This window comes from Cucurbita pepo, chromosome 9, assembly GCF_057944985.1.
Source record: "Cucurbita pepo subsp. pepo isolate OVF chromosome 9, ASM5794498v1, whole genome shotgun sequence".
Lineage (NCBI taxonomy): Eukaryota > Viridiplantae > Streptophyta > Magnoliopsida > Cucurbitales > Cucurbitaceae > Cucurbita > Cucurbita pepo.
In genome coordinates, this window is record NC_141806.1 from 7,297,186 (window position 1) to 7,320,393 (window position 23,208).

Below are 23,208 nucleotides of genomic sequence, written 5' to 3' on the forward strand. Positions count from 1 at the left end.
CCAGCTGTATTTATGGAGTTAATGAACCGGGTATTCAAAGAATGCCTAGACATGTTTGTGATTGTGTTCATTGACGACATCCTCATATACTCGAGAACCGACCTAGAGCACGAGGAACACCTCCGAAAAGTCCTAACCACCCTAAGAGAGCACAAGTTGTACGCCAAGTTCTCCAAATGCGAATTTTGGTTACGACAAGTCTCCTTCCTAGGACACGTGGTGTCAAAGGACGGAATATCTGTAGATCCCACCAAGGTCGAAGCGATCACAAAGTGGGAACGCCCAACTACGATAACGGAAGTAAGGAGTTTCCTAGGATTGGCAGGATATTATCGAAGGTTCGTGCAGGACTTCGCTAAAATATCCTCGCCTTTAACAAAGTTAACAAAAAAAGGGGTGCCATTTAGATGGGATGATGCTTGTGAGGCAAGCTTCCAAAACCTAAAAGAGAGATTGGTAACCGCCCCGGTACTCATAGTACCCGAGAGCTCAGAAGGATATGTGATCTATAGTGATGCCTCCATGAAAGGACTGGGATGTGTGTTAATGCAACACGGCAAGGTTGTCGCATACGCATCTCGTCAACTTAAAGAATATGAAAAGAACTAACCTACCCATGACCTAGAGTTGGCCGCTGTAGTGTTCGCGCTGAAAATCTGGCGACATTACCTGTATGGCGAGAAAACCCAAATTTTTACCGACCACAAAAGTTTGAAATACTTATTCACCCAGAAAGAGTTAAACATGAGGCAGAGAAGGTGGTTAGAATTGGTGAAGGATTATGACGTAGATATCCAGTACCACCCTGGGAAAGCAAATGTGGTTGCAGATGCCTTGAGTAGGAAGACGGTCCACTCGTCGGCCCTCATTACGAGGGAAGTAAGGGTACAAAGAGAGTTCGAGCGAGCCAACATAGCTGTAGCGACCGAGGGAGTAGCTGGCCCGACTCACGGTACAACCTACGCTTAGGCAGAGAATTATTGCCTCCCAACGAGAGGATCCTAACCTACAGAAAGTCCTAGGACAGCTAGACGAAAGTCTAGTAGATGGATTCTCGAAGTCATCAGATGAAGGACTATTGTATCAGGGACGCTTATGTGTTCCAGCAATAGAAGATTTAAGGAAGGAAATACTGATGGAAGCTCACAACTCACCATTTGTGATGCATCCAGGAGGTACTAAGATGTACCAAGATTTAAAACAACACTTTTGGTGGAAGAGCATGAAGAGGGATGTGGCTGGGTTTGTGAGCAAGTGCTTAGTTTGTCAACAAGTGAAAGCTCCAAGACAGAAGACGGCGGGGTTGTTGCAGCCCCTAAGCATACCGGAGTGGAAGTGGGAAAACATAGCGATGGACTTCATAGTAGGTTTACCCAAAACGCCCAAGGGCTATACAGTGATCTGGGTAGTTGTCGATAGGTTGACCAAGTCGGCACACTTTCTACCTGGGAAGGTTACATATACAGTTGACAATTGGGCACAACTGTACGTGAAAGAAATAGTAAGACTACATGGAGTCCCAGTGTCTATAGTGTCGGATCGGGATCCACGCTTTACGTCAGCGTTTTGGCGCGGACTTCAAAAAGAACTGGGTACCCGCCTCGACTTTAGTACCGCTTTTCACCCCCAAACAGATGGACAAACGGAGCGTTTAAACCAAATTCTAGAGGACATGCTACGTGCTTACGTACTAGATTTTAAGGAAAGTTGGGATTCCAAACTACACCTAATGGAATTCTTGTATAACAACAGTTTCCAAGCAACTATTGGAATGGCACCGTTTGAGGCCCTGTACGGGAAACGGTGTAGGTCCCCACTGTGTTGGGACGAGGTAGGAGAGAAAGAATTAGTAGGACCCGAGTTGGTTCGACTCACCAATGAGGCTGTCCATAAAATTCGAGCGAGGATGCGTACCGCTCAAAGTAGACAGAAAAGCTACGCCGATGTAAGGCGTAAAAGCCTGGAGTTTGAGGTGGGGGACCCAGTATTCCTCAAGGTGGCACCTATGAAAGGTGTGTTAAGATTCGGACATAAGGGCAAGTTAAGTCCTAAATTCATTGGACTATTCGAGATCCTAGAGCGAGTTGGTCCGGTAGCGTATAAGTTAGCCTTACCTCCAGCCCTCTCAGGAGTACATGATGTATTTCATGTGTCGATGCTGAGGAAGTACATTACGGATCCTATCCACGTAATAGACTACGAACCACTCCAACTCAATGAAGATCTGAGCTACGAGAAAAAACCAGTAAGAATCTTAGCTAGAGAGGTAAAAACCTTACGCAACAGGAGTATTGCGTTTGTTAAGGTACTGTGGCAGAATCACCATAGTGAGGAAGCCACGTGGGAGCGTGAGGACGAGATAAGAGAGAAATACCCCGAGTTGGTACAAGAGTTTGAGACTTTCGAGGACGAAAGTTCTTTTTAGGGGTAGATAATGTAACGACCCGGGAAAGAAAGAAAAAAAAAAATAAAAAAAAAAAATAAAAATATATATATATATATATATATATATATATATATTAATAATAAATAAATAAATAAATGAAAACGAAAAAAAAAAAAAAAAAAAAAGAAACTCAGTCGCCGGAAAACCCGCGAGTTTTCCGGCGACCGCCGAGTTTCGCGGAACCCACGCGAAACAACGGCCACAGCACGCCCACCCTCAGCCCAGCATCTTCAGAACGTCTGCAAAGGGAGAAAAGAGAGAAAATTTCGAGAGAGAGAGAGAGTTCGGACAAACGTCGGCGAGTGTCCAGTTTCTCCGACGAGCCCTCAAACCACCCTTAAACCGACACCAAACGACCTGTTACTACCGTAAGAGAGATCTCTAACGAAAGCACATTAACTGAGGGTGCGTTTTGTGTTATTTCGTAAGCTTCGTCATCGGTAACCGAGGTCGGAAAGTTAGGTTTCTTAATCGATTCTTAGATCTATGGCTTTCAGGAGCTTTAAGGCCGCAAAACTCCTAAAAAGGAAAGAAGAACGACGAACAAAGAGGAAAAGGGAAGGAAGAGGACCGAAATCGGCAACGGAAATGCCGCGGGAAGGAGAGAGAAAGCTCGCCGGAAAATCGGCCAAAGTCGGGTAAGGAAGACGAGATCCACGGATCCGGGTCAACCCGAACCCAGAACCCGGGAGAGCCAGCCCGTTCCTCCCTTGGCCTCTGCCTTCGGCCCAGCCCAACTACAGCGGCCCAAATCTCAAACCGGCCCAGAAGCTACGGTTCAGTTGAACCAACCCAGACTAGACCCACGGTCCAATTGAGCCGGCCTGCAAACCAAACACTTGCGGCCTAGCCCAGTAAGCCGAGGCCCAACGTTTAGCCTTGGCCCAGTAGCCTTCCACAGCCCGCGACCCAAACCACGACCCGAACCGGACTCCGGCCCGCACTTCGACCCGACACTACCGCCCGACGTGGCTTTCTCTGCTGCTGCCACGTGTCACACAGCGGCGCGGCAGTCCTCAGCTCGGCTCGGCGCAAACGGCTCGGGCTCCCTCCGGTGATGCTCCGGCGGCTCCTCCGGCGGCTCCAGCGGCTGTTCGGCTCGGCTCACCTATTTTCAGCCCGGTTTCCACTGTTTCGACCCTCCCGGATCTGTTTTCGGCCCCGATTAAGGTATCCCAGGCCGTTTTAGAGCCGTATTTCACATTTATTAAATTATAGGTAAATTAATTGTGAAATACTAACGGAAAGTGGTGAACGGCGTGATAGGAAACAAACCCAGCGAAGTAGGAAGCAGCTCTCACGGAACGGGAGCTTACGTTTAGCTATTTAGGGAGTACTTCGGCCGAGGCCAACCAAGTAAGTGGCCTTACTATAGGATAGGCTAAATAGATTGTATGATGCTTGATGATATGTGCCAGTTTATACATATTTTGTTGAGTGACCCTTAATATGTTTGACGCACGTTGTGGCATTATGATGAGCATGATGATTGCATGATTTTTACCTTAATATGATGATGTTTTCCATATTGAGCATGCTAGATGATGATGAGTGCCATACTGCATCATGTCGTTAGATCGACGTAGGACACAACCCTAATTGCATGAAAATGATATTAATATAAATATCCACGATATACGTTACCTAGAGTAACAAAGAGATGAGACTAGAGGGTTGTGTCAGAAGAGACATTACGATGGATTTAGAGGGACCTCATGCATTTTGTATGTTCATAAGCATAGGGCTACTTCCCCTAGATATGATGAGTGCGGACGCGCACCTTATGATGAGCGCGAATGCGCACAGGTGCGAAAGCACACAGATGAGGGTGTTCATGAGGCGCATGACACTATGGGGTTCCGCTGACCTCTGGACGTCGCTACAGATTAGCTTGACTAGAGGGTCCAGGGGGTGTGCGAGCGCCCTGGGGACTCACACTCGCACGTGTGAGTCGTGTGTAGGGAAGTACTACACATCCAATTTGTCCGAGACTGGAGGCCACCCCTAAGATGATTAGAGATAGGTCCCTATTCATGATTGCATGTGTTTGCATTAGCATGGCCCCTATAGTGGTGTCACTTACTGAGTATTTCTTCGAAATACTCAGGCCGTGTGCCATATTGTTTTTCAGGTAAAGGCAAGGCTCCCATGTACGGTTGACGGTGGCATCGTGATCAGAGACTGTGGCGCGTGCATAGGATAGTTGCATATTTAATTCCTAGTCTTGGTTAGGATAGGGTGTTCGCATTTCATTCATTTATATTAATTAATTAATTTGTAATCGTTTTATTTTATCTTTTTGAACTCCAGCACGATATTTGAAACACGTAAGTCCGGCAGTGTTTTCCAATGTTTTAATGTATTCTGAACTTTTAAATTTTTCCGCTAATAAAGATGAGCATGCTTAGATTTTTATTCTGCATTAGAGATGAGCATGAGACGTTAGTGGCGACTCTGGATATGTGGAAATTTTAGGGTCGTTAATTTTTTTTTTCAAAATTTGAACTCAATTATTAAGGTCTCTATGTTCCTAATTTTTTTTTTTTTTAAAAAAAGCATGAAATGGGTTGATTTGAGATCTTTATTTTTGTGAAGAAACCAAGTCCGTTGCTTAGTGAAATCTAGAAAAATTGAATGCTGGAACAATCAACCGTTGATACACAGGCTGCTGGCGACGAGAGAGAAGTGTATTAGCAAAATGGTGAAATGTATCACAACGTGGCAGGAATGACAGGTCAACTAGTCAACAAGGACGAGTTGTGAGACACGACTTTACTCGCTAAATCGCACACGACCTAGTCCACCTTCTATGATTCAAACAGTACCAAAGAACTGTTGTTCGATCCGCGTGCTCAAAATCCTACCCGACTTGTTTGCTAACCTATGACACAGTCCTGCGACTATAGTTCCGCCAGGCGTGTGGTAAACGCGTGTAGAGAACTAATTTTGTGCTTGAATAGCGCATGGTACATGCATGTAGAAACCTTCTTTGGTGCTTGAAAAGCACGTGAGCGTGTGTATGGACTTTCTTTTCTACAATAATCATACTCGAGAAGGCACGCGACAAACCTATAAGTAACAATATGAAAATTTACGAAGCAGTACTTATAGGATTCGCTTGGTTATGAATGCATGCTAGTAAATTTAATCCTAGGTAGCTAGTCTTGATTAACAACTACCTAGGAAACCTACTAAGTGGAAAAACAGACTAGCTAGTTGAAATTTTTTTTTGTCTTACCCGGTATAATGTCTTGATATACTTTACTACTGCTAGTAAGTAGTCATGCTATGACGGTGGATGGGATGTTTATTTATCAGCGCTCTGGGTGTTGTTTGGATGTTTTCGCCACATTGAGCTTGTGTGACTCCTGGTGAATGATTGTGTGATCCCTCCCTTTTGAAAATAAGTAACAGAATCGAGTTAAGTCTAGGGTAAACACGTAGATTGGTGGGTTAGGACATAGGATTGAACACATTTAGAGGTCTGAGAACAGTGGAATCATGAAAGGCGATCAAAGGGTGAGACCCTATAACTACTTACAACAACAAACTTAAAGAGTTGGATTTGATGAAACTGGAGACGTGAGTCCCTATCAAGACCCCCAAACCACCCTTGAAACCTAGTAGACCACCTCGACATCTCTTAAAAATAAAGATCGATTCCTAGGCTGATACTAGCCGGTATGGTGTCTGAGGATCTTCCACTACACTTCATACTCTGATGTGATATTGTCGAACTAGGCGTGACACTTGTGGAGAAATAGCGTGAACGGAGCAGTGAAGCTCGAGTTTCAGACAACGGCGCGAACGGACACGCGCGTCTTCTTCCTATCCAGAGGAAGACGACATGACATGGCCGGCTCAACTGAACCGACCAAGTTGATCGCTTGTGGATGTATATAATAAAATGATGGAAAATTCACAAGAATAAGTGCAAGTATACACTATCACAAATAAAAGTAATAAGTAAATTATCGATTCCATAGGGAATCTATCTTTTTGGTTAATTTTATTGCTGGAAATTAGGTGAGTTTTTGGGTAACATTCAAATGGGAGTTGATGATTTTAACTACTTAAACAAAACTAAAACAGAGTACCACTGCTGTTGAAAAACAGAAAATGATGAGAAAATCAACTATAATGAGGAAGGTTTCGGCTAAGAGAGATTAAATAGATAAGTTGTTGAGTTTTGTGGTAGATTTTAGTGATGATTTTACTATAACACGTGCGAAAGCAATTTGGATCTTAGGCGCTCTTATTACATCAATTGCAGTAAATTAGCTAGCATGTTCAAAAGCATTAAAACTCAATGAGTTTGGATACTAATCTTTTGTAGTTCAATTTTTCTTTTTCTCACGAACGGTTTCGAACCACCACTAGTGTCTTTCCTACTATCCTCCGGCCATAGAATAGGATTGTGGAATTTGGTGAGTGATGAAATTTGATAGGAATTTAGTATATGGAAAGAGAGAGTTTTGAGAGATTTTCTCAAAGTTTTTTTAAGAACAATTTCCATGTAACTTGATCACTCTATTTATGGAGTCATAATATTTGCATGTTCATCCAAATTTGAGATTACCAAATTTTGACACCCAATATTCCACTAACTCAAGCATGGATTTTTCCATTAGGTGTTTTAATTCAACAATTAATTTAAATAATTAATTTCAAATCAAAATAATATTAAATGATTAATTAAACAATTTAATTAATATTTAACATTAAATAAAATGTCAATCTCAATCAATTCGGGCCATATTGATTATGAATCCCTATTCATAATTAAAATATTGAAATCTTATTTAAATATCTCCAATTCTCTCTTTTTGTTTAATTCATAATTAAAACAAAATGCGGTTAAATATATCGTATATATTTAGAGTGTATTCTCTAATTTGAATTCGAACACTTCGAACTCACTCATCACATTGTTCTAAGGTTTAGTCCGACATGAGCTAGCAGAGAAACCTAATGGACCTACAGATCATGGGCTCCAACGATCCGAGATTAACCGGCTAAACTCATTAACCTTGTTAACCAACATTCGTTAACTACTAGGACACTTCACTATAGCCTAGTAGTTGCACTCCCCTCACTATAGATATATTTCTATGCATTTGATATAACCATGATTAGTAAGTCAATCCTTCGTAGGTTGTTCGTAACTAGAGCTGGGTCAATTTGCCGTTTTACCCCTAAAGTTACTTCTTCTTCCTTAAGTCCCACTAATCCTCTAATGAACAATTGGTTTGTGGTCAAACCACCAAACCGAATCCCTCTTAGGCCAATGAGAGGGTGGGACCCCTTGTTCAAGACTTGGAGTCAGTACTTAAGGGAACAACCTCTCTACTATCGCTAAAAGCAGGTAAGAGTGAATTTCATCTTACACCCTATGTCCCCAGCTATTCACCCAGTCTTACCCCTGAAATGGGAAGTTTATTGAGTCAGCAAACTCGGGCCACTCTCACCCATGCAAATTTAAAGATAATTCTGAATAAACAGAAGTCATAGTTAGCTCATGATTAAGATCGAGTTACCTAGGTCATCGAATGAAAAAATCAGTCTAAACAGTAAACGACATTATAAAGTGAGAGTGGTTTTCTTCATGGTCCGATCTTATGCAATACTCATTTCATAGGACGCCCCCACTCACATGTCTCCACATGTACAATTTAGTGATCACATTGTTTATATCATATACAAAAGTGGGCCGCATCCATAGTGTCCCCAGAATAAGGTACTCTGCCTTTTCCCTATACGATAGATCATTTTGACTATATACTTGAACTTGATCCACTCTTATGTCTCTGCATATAATTCAAGTAATCATACTATAGCTAGAGTGTTCTTAGTTTATTGGATTTAGATTAATGATCCTAACATTCACTTTATTCAATAACAATCTTTACTCAATAAACATCAATAATAACTTTATTGAAAACAGAATATGTTTTTGTTTACAAACTATGAGTTTTAGAACATAAAACCAACATTTAGTTCCTTTTAATATATTACCAAGCCCACTTCCAAGGGTCATCAATGGTGATTATTTCCATAATCGTTGTAATTTCTATTAACAATACTCTAGGAGAAGAATTATTCCTAACCCTTCTGTTACCCTTCAAGTCTTCTGGCTATGGAACTAGAGTGTTAAAGAGGATTTCATTGCTCCCTCACTTCTCCCGAATAAGAGAACAACTATGTATGTAAAGTAGCTAATTAAATACACATGTAAATCATTAACAACAACTCTTTAATTAACTAAAATCATACCGTCAACAAACTTAAACTATATAAAACTCTCTCGCCTCCCCTATAAAGTTTATCTCTCCATACAAACTGAATTAGACAGAGGAATCTGGATCTCAATCATGTAAAATTGATGGAATAAGAAAAGAGTATAAGAAAATAGAGAGTTATCCTGGTTTGTTGTCGTTCGTCAATGAAAGTTCCCTTCTCTTGAGCTCTCACGTCCATCTCTTTGCCCTAATCAATTCTTGTTGGTCTCATTTTGCTTCTGCTGTCAACAACTGTTGGATTAGGGTTTTCTTCTTCTTCTCTGGTTTTTTCCTTCTACTGTCAACAACTACTGGATTAAGGTTTTCTTCTTCTTCTCTGGTTTCACAGCAGATCACTGCAATAGAGCCTGCTGTTGTGTAATTCGATTTTTCTCCCAAAGTGTGGCTCTCCCCTTTTTAGGTATCCTTTTCCTTTTATAATAGTTGTTTCTTCTCATTTAGGGTTGAAAAAGGATAAAATCGTCCACCTAGGATGTTTCTAATTTGGAAGTCAATTACCCACATGAACTGCTGATGTGGATTAAAATTTCCATGTCATCCCCGAATAGTTTGTGTTCTGAATTGCTTCAGCATTAGAGTCAGGAATTTACTTCCATATGCTGTTGGGATTTATGCCCTAAAGCCTCGTAATTAATTATTTAGTTTTTAACAATAATTTTTATTATTTTATTTGTAATTTAATTGTTATCAATGGTATGACAATCCAAGGATATTAATGTAATCTTGAACAGTATGTGGTTGACATACAAGAGGATCGTGTTCAAGTAATAACCTAAAGAGTCTATAGTATATGGATAAGGTTGGGTGCCTTATCCTGGTAACACTATTGATACAGCCCACTTTGTAATCGTTGCAAATGATTTGATCCAAATCGTTTATGTGGAGACATGTAAGTGGGGGTATCCTATACAATGTTTGTATAAGACTGAACCAAGAAATATTTAATCTCTCTTTGTAAATCCATTAATTAAGAAGATTAATATTTCACATGATGATCATGCGACTTGATCTTAATCCTAAATGAGTTATGAACTTCTGCCTGTGAGAGCTTGTCCTTTAATTTACATGGTTGAGAATGACTCTTTTAGCCGATTCAATATGCCTACCATTTTGAGGACTTGACCAAATAGGGAATTGAGAACATAATATCATGAGATGGAATTCACTTCTTTCCATATAAGGAAAGTAGATGAGTTATTCTTTAAGTACTGATTTCGGGACTTGAACAATGGGGCCCTACCCTCTCATTGGCCCAAGAGGGACTTGGTTTATGATTGGATCATAAACAAATTGTTCATTAGAGAATCAATGGTACTTAAGGTGAAAGATGTAAGTACAGGGGTAAAATGGACTTTTGACCCAGCTATAATTATGAACAACTCGTGAAGAATCGACTTGTTTGTAATGATTATATCAATGGACATAACCTGTCCTACAATGCATAAGAGTGCAACTCTAGGTTTACACTGAAGTGTCCTATAGTTAATGAATAGAAATTGATTAATTAAAGAGTTTAATTAATTAATTTTGTATCATTGGAGCTTATAATCTGTAGGTCCATAAGGTCCCTTGCTAGCTCATAGTAACGCTAAAAGGTTCAATTTATTTGAAGGGTTCAAATTGATATTTAATAGATTAAATATATTGAATATATAAGAGAAAATAAATTTAATTTGGAATGTGAAATTAATATTTAATATATTAGATATATTAAATAAATAGAGAAAATATATTTAATTTGAAGGGTTCAAATTAATATTTAATATATTAGATATGTTAAATATAAATGGAGAAAAATATATTAATTTGAAGGGTTCAAATTAATATTTAATATATTAGATATATTAAAGGAAAAATATATTCATTGTATTTGATAGAATTAAATATTAAATCAATTAATGTATGATACATTAAATAAAAATATATTTGAAATTTGAATTAGATTGAAATTAGTTAAATATATATTAGGATATCTTATAATATCTAAATATGATTTGTATGAGGTATAATATCCTAATATATTAAATGTGCAAATATATTATTTGGTAAATATTCTCCAAGAGTCCCTATAAATAGGACACATCAATCTCTTCCACTTCTTTTGGGGAATGAAATTACATCTCCAAAGAATTCTCAAAACTCTTTCTTCTTCTCCAATCCCTTTGTGATTTTATTTCAAGAGGCTCTTACAAGCCTTGGCCTTGTGTTCGAGTCATAGCAAGGAAGATTTTGTGGAATGTTGAAGAACTTCTGCATGGTTGGAATACTCCGAGGAGTTTTGCAAGCTAGGGTTTTTACAAACATAGAGTTCTTACTCTTCTATTTATTGCTTTGTGGAATGTTGAAGAACTTCTGCATGGTTGGAATACTCCGAGGAGTTTTGCAAGCTAGGGTTTTTACAAACATAGAGTTCTTACTCTTCTATTTATTTCTTTGTTTAATTCTTAATAAAAATCAAAACGGTTCCCAATGCTTTCGCTACATGGATGAAGTGTTTATTCCCTTCAGATGCAAACAGTCTTGTTTCCAGATTCGCTACAGCATCATCGTTCAGCATGAATGTTATGGAATTTTACCAAATAACTCAATTAAGTATACAATTAAGCTTGATTTATGCAAATTAATCTTCTTTTCATATTAAACCACAATTTACTATTTCATGTATACTAATTAGAATAAATTGAGCAATTAATGAGAAAATAGTGAGTATGGGTGCAAAATTAAGTACAAAAAGACTTGATATAACTCTACTTTTGTAGAGTTATCACACCCCCCAATTTAAGAGATTGCTCATCCTTGAGCAATCATTCTCTCCTGACAAGGCAACCCTAATCCTCAGCCCAACGATCCAAACTTTTGTTGAAGCAAGAACCCTTGCATCAGAGTAATTAACACCTCCTTATACGAAATTTGGATCAACCAAGAGATAAGGCTAGAATTAGATTATCTCTTACAATCGAAGATCTAGAAGCAAGAATTGGAACCTTGTTCTAAATTGAGTCACTCCACAATCGAACTTGATCAAGGCTTGATTGAATGGCTCGGATGCAATTTTACCACAAGAATTGCTTGAAACTTAGAAATTACAAAATTGATGCTCAAATTTTAAGAAACCGTCTCAATTCGAGATCTCAATTTCATTCATTTACCCATCTGATTTTTACATAACATATTGTGGGTATTTATAGTATCCGACAAAAGACGTTTGTGGCCGAAATTTATTCCCAATCCCCTTTAATCTCCACAAAAGACGGAGTCAAATTGACCATTTGACTCTTACATATTTTATGAAATTAAAAATAATACTTTTTAACCAAGGTTGATATGCTTGAGTGGCTAATGCGACAGGTTTGAAATGAATTGAGCTCTCTGCGTGTAGGCTTGAATTCTGTTGTTGAGATTTTTGAATCATGACATTTTTTTAATCTTCTTGTCAATAGGTTTATTTGGAACACTATGATTCTTTTCATCTTCTTCCTCTTCAAAAGTTTTTTGAATCTTTTTGGCAATAGGTCCCTTTGGAACACCATGATTCTTTTCATCTTCCCCCTCCTTAAAAGGATTCATCCTCGAACCAGAAAAGGATTCGAGGTCCATTTGGAACACCGTGATTCTTTTCATCTTCCCCCTCTTCAAAAGGATTCGTCCTCGAATCAGAAAAATCCTCCTTTGGAAATGTTTTGAAGCAAATGAAGTGTATTAAATTCATAAACTACTTCCTTAAAGAATAAGTCAGCAGCATGCTTTGCATCATCTATTTCGACTCATTTTAATAAATCTATCTGTCATTGGAACACCGTGATTCTTATCATCTTCCACCTCTTCAAAAGGATTCGTCCTCGAATTAGAAAAATCATCACCTTCTTTCCTTCACTTCCTTTGGAAATGTTTTAAAGCAAATGAAAATCCATAAACTACTTCCTTACAGAATAAGTCAGCAGCATGCTTTTTATCATCCATTTCGACTCATTTTAATAAATCTATCTGCCATTGGAACACCGTGATTCTTATTATCTACCCCTCTTCAACAAGATTCGTCCTCGAATCAGAAAAATCATCACCTTCTTTCCTTCACCTCCTTTAGAAATGTTTTAAAGCAAATGAAGGGTATTAAATCCATAAACTACTTCCTTAAAAAATAAGTCAGCAGCATGCTTTACATCATCCATTTCAACTCATTTTTATAAATCTATCTACCACATCAGTAAACCAAGAACAAATTTTATAGATATATTAGTCCAAAGTTTGTTAAAATCCGTTTGGTTGTGATCTAGATTTAGTTTATTTGTGTTTAAAACATTTGCTAAAAAATTTATGGACGTCATGCTTCATCTTCGGCCAACAGAAGTATTTATGCAACATCTTATAAACTTTACTAATCCTAAGATGTCCCAGTAAGGCACCACCATATGCTTCCCTCAAAAACAAATCTTTTATAGAGCATTTAGGAATAGAAAGCATACTTTTCTTAATTAAAAATTTATGAAACACATAATAATCGTCCACCGCTTCTTTTGCAAAACAAGATGCATAAATAGTTCTGAAGTCTTGGTCATCTTTATATAATTCTGTAATATGCTCAAATCCAAGAATTTTTGCAGTAAGAGAAGTAAAGAGATCATACCTTTTATATAACACATGAACTACCATATTATCCTTACCTTGCTTATATTTGATGACATACGGAAATGTTTAAAATAAATTTCACCCACATTGCATGTCTACGGTTCAGTTTGCTTTGACCCTTCACATACTTGAAGTTTTCATGATCAAAGTGAATCACAAATTCTCTAGGCCACAAGTAGTGTTGCGACACATGCAATATATGAACAACAAACAATTCCTTATCATAGGTAGGATATTTCAATGTTGCCCTATTTAATTTTTCATCAAAATACATTAACAGCTTTCCATCTTGAATTAAAACAATACTTATGACCAAACCACATACATCACCTTCAATTTCAAAAGTTTTATAAAAGCTAGGCAAAACAAATAATGATGCATTGCTTAATTTCTTCCTAAGCAAATTGAATGCATTCTCTTGCATTTCTCCCCGTTTAAAAACAACTTTCTTTTTCACTAAATCATTCAATAGTTTAGTTATGGTTCTAAAATCATTTATAAATCTCTTATAGAAGTTAGTTAACTCATGAAAACTCCAAACTTTATAACTCATGAAAACTCCAAACTTTACGTGCACTTTTTGGTGTTGGCAAATCCATAATGACTTTAACTTTCTTTCTATCTAATGCTATTCTACTTTTACCAACTATGAAACCAAGAGAGTGAACTTTTTCCTCCAAAAACTACACTTATTAAAATTTAATTTCTCTTTTCTATGTGTAATCAAAACTAACTTAACATGCTCCACATGCTCAAGCAAGATCTTCAAATAAATTATAATATCATCAATATAAACAACCACATGCTTTCTCATATATTTTTCGAAAACATTATATATTAAGCGCATAGGTGTACTAGGATCATTAGTTAACCCAAAAGTCATAACAAGACATTCATACAATCCAAACTTAATATTGAAAGTTGTTTTCCATTCATCTCCTACAGGATTCTAATTTGATGATATCCAGATTTCAAAATAATCTTTATAAATAGACATGAATCATGCAATAAATCAAGTATATCGTCTAACTAGGAACAGGATGTCGATACTTTATAGTGATTTTGTTGATGATTCTATTATCCATGCCCATGCGCCAAGTTTCATCTTTCTTTGGCACCAATAAGTCTCGTATAGAACATGGACTCAAACTTTCTCGTATATAGCCCTTCTCCATGAGCTCTTCCACTTGCCTTTAAATTTCTTTTGTCTCAGTTTGATTGACTCGATAAGTTGGCTTATTAGGAATGACAGTCCTTGGAATGAAGTCTATTTTATGTTCAATACCTTTAATGGGAGGTATTTCTTCATCTTGAAACATGTTTTCAAATACCTGTAAAAGAGATTGAAACACGCTAGGCAAAGACAAATTGTTGTCGTTAGAGACCAAATATCCTTCCTTGTATATAAGTACAAAGATTGATTTTTGTGAAAACCTCTTGAGATCTCCAACTCTAGCCATACAATTCTCTCTCTTTATTTCTTCAACTTCATCTCTTCTTTCATTCTTCTTTTCACTATTTTTTTCTGTATGATTTTTCTCTGTTTTTTCACTCTAACTTTTGTTTTTCTTTCAACTCTTTTTCTTCAAACTCTTTTTTTTTTCCTCCAACTTTAATTGATCAGCAAATACATTTGCAGAATTCAAAGGTACAAGAGTGGTTTTTCTACCATCTTTTACAAAAGAATACCTATTCAAATAGCCATCATACATAACTCTCCTGTCAAATTGCCATGGTCGGCCAAGCAATATGTCTCGAGCATGCATTGGTAACACATCACAAAGAACTTCATCTTTATATTTTCCCAAAGTAAAAGATATTAAAGCTTGGAAAACTACCTTCATTGTTCCACTATCATTGAGCCATTGGAGCTTGTAAGGTTTAAAATGATCTTGAGTTGGAATTTGCAACCTTTTGATCAACATGGTACTCACTACATTGGTGCAACTTCCACTATCAATGACAAGACTACAAGCAATCCCCTTGACTAAACAACGTGTGTGAAATAGGTTGTCTCTTTGATCATCAACGTCTTTCATGTTACGGTTGGATATTTCATGTTGTCATTCATATGAAATTCTATTTGTTGATCATTCATTCTCAACATTATTGTTCCCTTGTGGCCATCTACCAATGTTCTTCAAGTTTTCAAAAATGGTCTCTCCAAGATAATTGGCACATCACGATCCGCTTCATAATCCAAAATGATAAAATAAGCTTGAAATATGAAATTCTCCACTTGAATTAGGATATCTTCGACTTTTCCTTCTAGATGAGTGAAAGATCGATCTGCTAGTTGAAGAGTGACTGTAGTTGGTCTAGCTTCACCAATACCTAACTTTTTGTAAATAGACAGCGACATTAGATTAATGCTTGATCCCAAATGCTCGATCTAGCTTCTTCCCTTCTATTGATATTGGAATTGTGAATGAAATGGGGTCTTTCTTCTTTAGTGGGATCTTGTTTTTCAATATTGCACTACACTCTTCATTCAATGGTACCATCTTGAATTCTTCAAACTTTCTTCTATTGGTGAGCACATCCTTTAAGAATTTTACATCATTTGGTATTTGCTTCAAAGCTTCCACTAATGGTATATTTATGTGAATTTCCTTAAATATATCCATGAACTACTCAAGGTGGGCTTCTTCCTTCTTTCTTTTTATTCTTTGCGGAAAAGGAGGTGTTGGTGTGTATATTCTGCTTTCTTGTCCATTACTAACTATTGTTTGCATTTTAGGAGACTTCATACTACATAATTTCTTAATTTCTGTTGTGTTCTATTGCTCTCTAAAACAAATGTTAAGGAGTGTGAAGTCTTGACTTAGTAGCTCATGTGCCTATGGCTCAGCCTACCTCAACTCTACCAAGTTGACCTAGCCATAATCTAAAAAAATCAAGTAGATTCAAGGCACAGATCTCGTGTTGATATTAATGTTGAAATCACTTAGATATAACATTCAACCTTGATTCAAACCTTCCTAATTTCTTCTAGGTGGCTTGGTCTCTTCCTTTAACTAGATCATGACTTGATTAGTCTTTATATATTACTTTATCTTTTAAGTCACAGACTCCAAATCTTGCTAAAGTATCTAATCACCGACCACTTTACTCATACAACCTCAAAGCTTCCTCTTAATATTTCCTCCTACAATCGTGTTTATACACTAAGGAGTGACTTAATAAAACTTTCATCTAAGACTCATATTGCAAAAGCATAATAAATGTTTTTATATGTACTAAAACTTGAGATACTTAGGTATAGTTTCATATACACATCTTGTCATTTGGTATTCATAACAAACCTTGATTCTTATAAAAGGTTTTTAGGGGTAATTTCGTCCTTTTTTTTAGAGTTCATACCTTAAACACGTTTTAATTTCCTCATGTGATCTTGCATACTTACCCTTAATGTCATAAATGAGTCTCTTAAAAAGTTTATTTAACAATTTAGGTCTTTTGGAATCTTGAAAACATTTTAGAATTCTTATATGGGTATGTTGGTCATTTACCACCCCAAATCTTGGTTCAAATTCGGACATATTCAAATGGCCTTATAACTTTGTATAAAACATTTGAACCATGACATATTCAAATGGTCTTCTAAGTATGTTACAAAAGAGACACAACTCATCGAATCCAATGACCAAATTTAAAATGGAGATTAGTTGCCCACTAATTAGAGAGAATATGTCTGACATAAATTTTATAAAATTTAATCTCAAATTTACGAAAATCTATAAGTTTTTAATGTCAACTTAAGCTCTCTCTATACAGCCTGAAGCAGGGGCTTTCGTTTGGAGCAAGAATCGAGCTAAGTCGAGCCTTCAACTGTTAGTTGTTATAGCCTCTGAGATTTTGAGTTTCTTACTCTCAGATTTCTTCCAAATTTGAGAGCCATAGTTAACCATTTTCCATCAAACTTGCTTTTACACCTTCTAAATGAGATTATCCACAAGTTTGGTGATGAAATTTACCTCAAACACAACTTCCCAATTTGGTCCGCCATTAAAGGAAGATGGTTAAAGATCAAAAATTAAATATGAGCCTACATGCAAATTTTTCAAGAGTAATCTATCATTTTGATTTTCGCACCTCCAAGGAATATTTTCATAGAAGACCACGGAGGTTAACAAGATTCAGAGCATGTCCAATTCAAGAAAATTATTTTCATTTAAAATTTGGGAGTAAAGATCGAAGTCTTACAATCTATTTTCTTCAAAATTGAGCCTTTCTTTAGCTTTAGAAGATTACGCTGAGCGCTTTTAATGAAGAAATAGGGAGTTAATACGTCCTAGATAAGGTTGACTAAGGAAACAAAATTCTGCTTTCTTTAATAAGGGACATATTCTCTTTAATAACGGATCATATTCCAAAATTAAGACCACCTTTAAGACATCACCATTTTTAAGTTTCAAAAAGAGATCGAGAAGAGAAATAAATGCTCAAAGCAAAGACCATAGGACAATCTCCTAATTTATTCCCATAGACCATGGGGACCATAGATGTTAAATTAATTACTTTATACATATCTATTATGTATGTGAATTTTAGGTAAAGAAATATAGAAATGGTCCCACCGAAATTTGAACTTGGGTTATTGGATTCAGAGTCAGAGTCAAATTTCCTAACCACTGGACCATAGGACCACAAATATTTAAAAACTTGTGTGTCATAAATCTATAAACTTTAAAAAGAATAATAGTATCTTATTTGTTTTTTTAATAGAACTCTAAATTTTGAAAATTATTTGTCTTTGTTTTTAGTTTTGTATTTAATAGGGTTTTAACCCAATAAATTAATTAATTTATAATTTATTAGATCATGGGTACAATTATGCAACCATTCTTCTTCACTCATTTCTATCCCACTTTAATAGAGTTGACAAAAGGTAATTTTGAAACAAATTTAATGTTAAAAGAAAGATGCTTATTTAATAAGTTTTTCCCTCCACATTTTTTAAAGGTTTATTCTATGTAAGTTTATTTGAAAAAAATCAAATTATTTGTGTTTACTCTATTTTTATAAAAAGAAGACAATAATGAAACCCATGTGCTACGTATTATATGTCCATGACTATTTAGATCTAAACAGTTACTTAGTGTGGTCATTCTCAACTTATTAATACAACCTCTAATAAATACAAAGTTAATAGTGAGAAAAGAAAAAACAACGAAAGTTATTCTCCCATGTGTGTCACGTTGAGAATCTCAACTCGCATTCTAAGGACATACAAATAAAATATAGATTGTCAAGACGTACATGGTTAAAGAAGATCATACTAGACCTTTTCTCTGGGATTTGTCTGGGAAAGTTAGGACCACTTAATTAAGTTGGGTTTGAATTTCTTATTTTTTTGGAGTTTGCTATTTTATCTTTCTAAATTTGTTAGTTTGGAGGCTATAAAAGTCAACCAAGAAGTCAACCAAAGTCAACCAAGAAGTCAACCAAGTTGATTTATTTGATCACATAATTGATTTGATAGTTTTAGTTTGAGTGTCATTTGGTATAAGAGCCACAATGCAAGGCCTAATTGTGAGAAGAAGAAACTATGGTCTTTTTTCTTGAAGAGTGAGTTGAAAGAAATTCAAAATATGACAGTTGAAACCAATTTCGTTCAACCGTCACTTCCTAAGTTTGATGTCCATTATGATCATTGGTCAAACTTATAGAAACTTTCTTCGTTGAAAGGAACATTGGTCCTTGGTGGAGATCGGAATCCCTGTCGTAGCCAAAGGAGTAGAGATTATCAAAGCAAAACAAAGAACAATTCCCAGACGCTGAAAGACTTAAAGGTCAAGAATTATTTTTTTTCTAAGCCATTGATCGAACTATTATGAAAACAATCTTTAATAGAGATACTGCAAAACAAATTTGAGACCATATGAAGCAGAAGTACCAGGGTTCCACAAGAGTCAAAAGAACACAACTATAAGCTCTTACGGAAAAGTTTGAAGTCTTACAAATGAAAGAGGGCGGGAGTGTTGATGTATATTTTGCTCAAACTCTCACCATTGCAAACAAGATGAAAATTCATGGTGAAACATGAAACAAATGGTGATTATTGAAAAAATCTTGAGATCAATGACCTACAAGATTTGACTATGTTATGTTTGATTGAAGAGTCTAGTAACTTAGACACTTTAACAATCGATGAATTGCAAAGTAGCTTGCTGGTACATGAACAAAGACTGAATGGACGTGTAGGTGATGAACAAGAACTAAAGGTGACATACGATAATAGATTCGGTGGAAGAAGAGGTGATCGAGCTCGTGAAGCTTTTCAAGGAAAAGGTAGAGGAAGAGGAAGAGGTAGACATCCATTCAACAAAAGTATAGTTGAGTGTTATAAGTGTCATCAGTTAGGACACTTTTTTAGATATGAGTGTCCTCAATGGGCAAAAGAAGCAAATTATGTTGAACTTGAGGATGAAGAGAAATGTCTTTGATGTCATACGTGGAGTTCAATCAATCAAGGAGGGAAGATGTTTGGTTCCTTGATTTGAGGGGTAGCAATCATATGTGTGCAAACAATGAATGGTTCTCAGATTTTGACGAGGAATTCTGATAATCAATGAAGCTTGGAAACAATTTCAAGATGGCAGTGTTAGGAAAAGGTAACATTAGATTGCAAGTTGCTGGAGTCACTCAGGTAATCACTGTTGTTTTATATATACCTAAGTTGAAAACCAACTATTAAGTCTTGAACAATTGCAAGAAAGAGGGGTATCTATTTTGATACAATATGTAGAATGCAAAATCTATCATCCCAAGAAGAGGCTTATTATGTAAACAATTATGTCTGCAAATAGAATGTTCATATTACTTGCAAGAATCATGCAACAAACTGCCACTTACTTCCAAACAATTATAGAAGACAACACTCAATTTTGGCATCGCAGATATGGGCATCTAGGTTTCAAAGGTTTGAGATCATTGCAACATAAGCAAATGGTGAGAGAGTTACCTCAATTGAAAACATCGTCTAAAATATGCATTAATTGCATGATGTGAAAGAAACATAGGTGCATTTCCAAAGAGAAGTTTATGGAGAACAATGCAAAGGCTACAACTGGTACATGCAAACATTTGTGGACCCATCAAACCTCTTTCCAACAGTAACAAGAGGTATTTTATAAGTTTTACGGATGATTACAGCTGCAATGTGTGAATATATTTCTTGCTGAAAAATCTAAAGCCTTTACCATCTTCAGGAATTTCAAAAATCTTGTTGAGAAAGAGACCAGAGATTTTATTCATTGTCTACAAACAAATAGGGGTGGAGATTTATTCATGTATCAAACGGTAAGAGAAAGAATTTAGATGATAAAAATTTTAAGTGTGTGCTACTAGGGATGAGTGAAGAGTCTAAAACATATAGACTCTATGATCTAGTGTCGAAGAACATAATTGTAAGCAAATATGTGATTTTTTTTTTTTTGAAGAAAACAAAGGTTGGAATTGGGGGAAAAGTAATGAAGAAGTTAGACTTGATACCCTCGAATGGAAAGATAGTAATATAAAAGGAAGTGAACATGACCAAAGTGAGGAAAAATCTTTAGAAGAGGTGATAGCAGAAGAAGAATGGGAAGTTAGTATATTTTCCAACGAGTCATCTGAATCAAAATTTTCAACATCTGAAGAAAACACACCTGAAGTGAGGAATAGAAGAGCACCATTATGGATGGAAGATTATGTGAAAAGGGGAGAATTTTTTGAAGAAGCTGAGCACAACAATTTAGTTCTATTAACCTCAACTATAGATTCGACTACCTTTGAAGAAGCTGTTCAAAGTTCAAAATGGAGAGCTGCAATGGACTTGGAGATAGAAGCCATCGAACGAAATGAAACTTGGGAGTTGACAAATTTGCCTAGAGGAATGAAGAAGATTTGAGTAAAATGTGTTTTCAAAATCAAACTCAATGAAAATGGCAAAGTTGACCGATATAAGGTTAGGCTGGTAGCAAAAGGTTATGCACAACAACATGGTATAGACTATATCAAGGTGTTTGCACCTGTGGCTAGGTGGGATACTGTTCGAATGATAATTGCTTTAGCAACTCGAAATAGTTGGAACGTATATCAGCTTGACGTAAAAAGTGCTTTCTCATATGGAGAGTTAAAAGAAGTCATCTTTGTCGAGCAACTACAAGGTTATGAGAAAAAAGGTCAAGAATACAAGGTATACAAATTGAAGAAGACATTATGTGGCCTTAAACAAGCCCTACGTGCATGATATAGTCGAATTGAAGCACACTTTGTCAAAGAAGGATTTGAGAGGTGCAACTATGACCATACTTATACAAACAGGAGATAGAGGTAAAATTTTAATTATTAGTCTATATGTTGACGATCTAATTTTTACTAGTAATGATGAGAGCATGTTTGTTAAGTTCAAGAATTCCATGAAACATCAATTTGAAATGTCTAATTTGGGAAAAATGAAATATTTTCTCAGATTTTACAAAATTCAGAAGGAATTTATATTAGTTAGAGAAAGTATGCAAAAGAAGTTTTGGACAAGTTTATGATGAAAAAAGTAATAGTGTGAAAAACCATGTTGTTCCTGGGTTAGACTAACAAAGGATGAAGAAGGAGCCAAGATCAATGCTACCATGTATATACAATTGATTGGAAGCCTTATGTATCTAACTGCAACAAGGTTGGATTTAATGAATGTAACGTCTCTCATTAGTAGATTTATGACAAATCGAACAGAGTTGCATTTGCAAGCTGCAAACAGGGTGTTGATATACTTAAAAGGTACTCTAGATTTGGGAGTTCTTTATTGGAAAAGGAGTAATGGAGAGTTGATAGCATATACTGACAATGATTATGCGGGAGATATAGATGATAGGAAAAACACTTCTAGTTATGTCTTCTTACACAATGATGGAGTTGTGTCTTGGTCCTCCAAAAAACATCGTGTAGTTACTTTGTCTACTACTGAAGCAGGATTTGTGGCAGCCGCCTCTTGTGCTTGTCAATGGGTGTGGATGAGGAGAGTTTATGAAAAACTAGGTTAGGTGATAACAGTTCCACTGTTAAGCTATCCAAGAATCCAATCATGCATGGACGTAGCAAACATATGATGGTGTTGTTATAACACATGCGGAAGCAATTTGGATCTTAGGCACTCTAAGTACATCAATTATAGTAAATTAGCTAGCATGTTCTTAAGCATTAAAACTCAAGAAGTTTGAATACTAACATTTTGTAGTTCAAATTCCTTTTTCCTCACGAACCGGTTTTGAACCACCACTAGTGTCTTCCCTACTATTCTCTGGCCTTAGAATGAAATTGTGGAATCCGATGAGTGACTAAACTTGGAAGGGATTTAGTATATGTGAAGGGAGAGTTTGTGAGGAATTTTCTTCAAGTTTTTCACAAGAAGACTTTCCATGTACATGCAAATTCCACCCACTCAAACATGGATTTTTTCATGCAAGAAGACTTTCCATGTACATGCAAATTCCACCCACTCAAACATGGATTTTTTCATGTTTGAGTTGGTGACTAAACCGGTTTACTTCTTGATCACTATATTTTTGTCATATTTGCATGTTCATGGAAATTTGAGATTACCAAATTTTGACAAAATTCCACTAACTCAAGCATGAATTTTTTCATGAAGTGAAGTCAACGTTTTGACTTTCTCCATTTTAATTCAACAATTAATTTAAATAATTAATTTCAAATTAAAGTAATATTAAATGATTAATTAAATAATCTAATTAATTCAAATGTCAATCCCATGACACATATTCATTAAAATATTTAAATCTTATTTAAATATCTCCAATTCTCTCTTTTTGTTTAATTGGTATATAAAACAAA

At 36.2% G+C, this 23,208-nt stretch overlaps 1 long non-coding RNA gene across 1 annotated transcript; it reads left to right on the forward strand.

Annotated features, from left to right (window-relative positions):
• Positions 1-3,096: 3,096 nt before the first annotated feature.
• Positions 3,097-4,685, forward strand: LOC147791218 (uncharacterized). The gene is made up of 3 exons (XR_015422350.1): positions 3,097-3,616; positions 3,713-3,802; positions 4,578-4,685. It is a non-coding gene; the product is annotated as an uncharacterized LOC147791218 (long non-coding RNA).
• Positions 4,686-23,208: the final 18,523 nt, after the last annotated feature.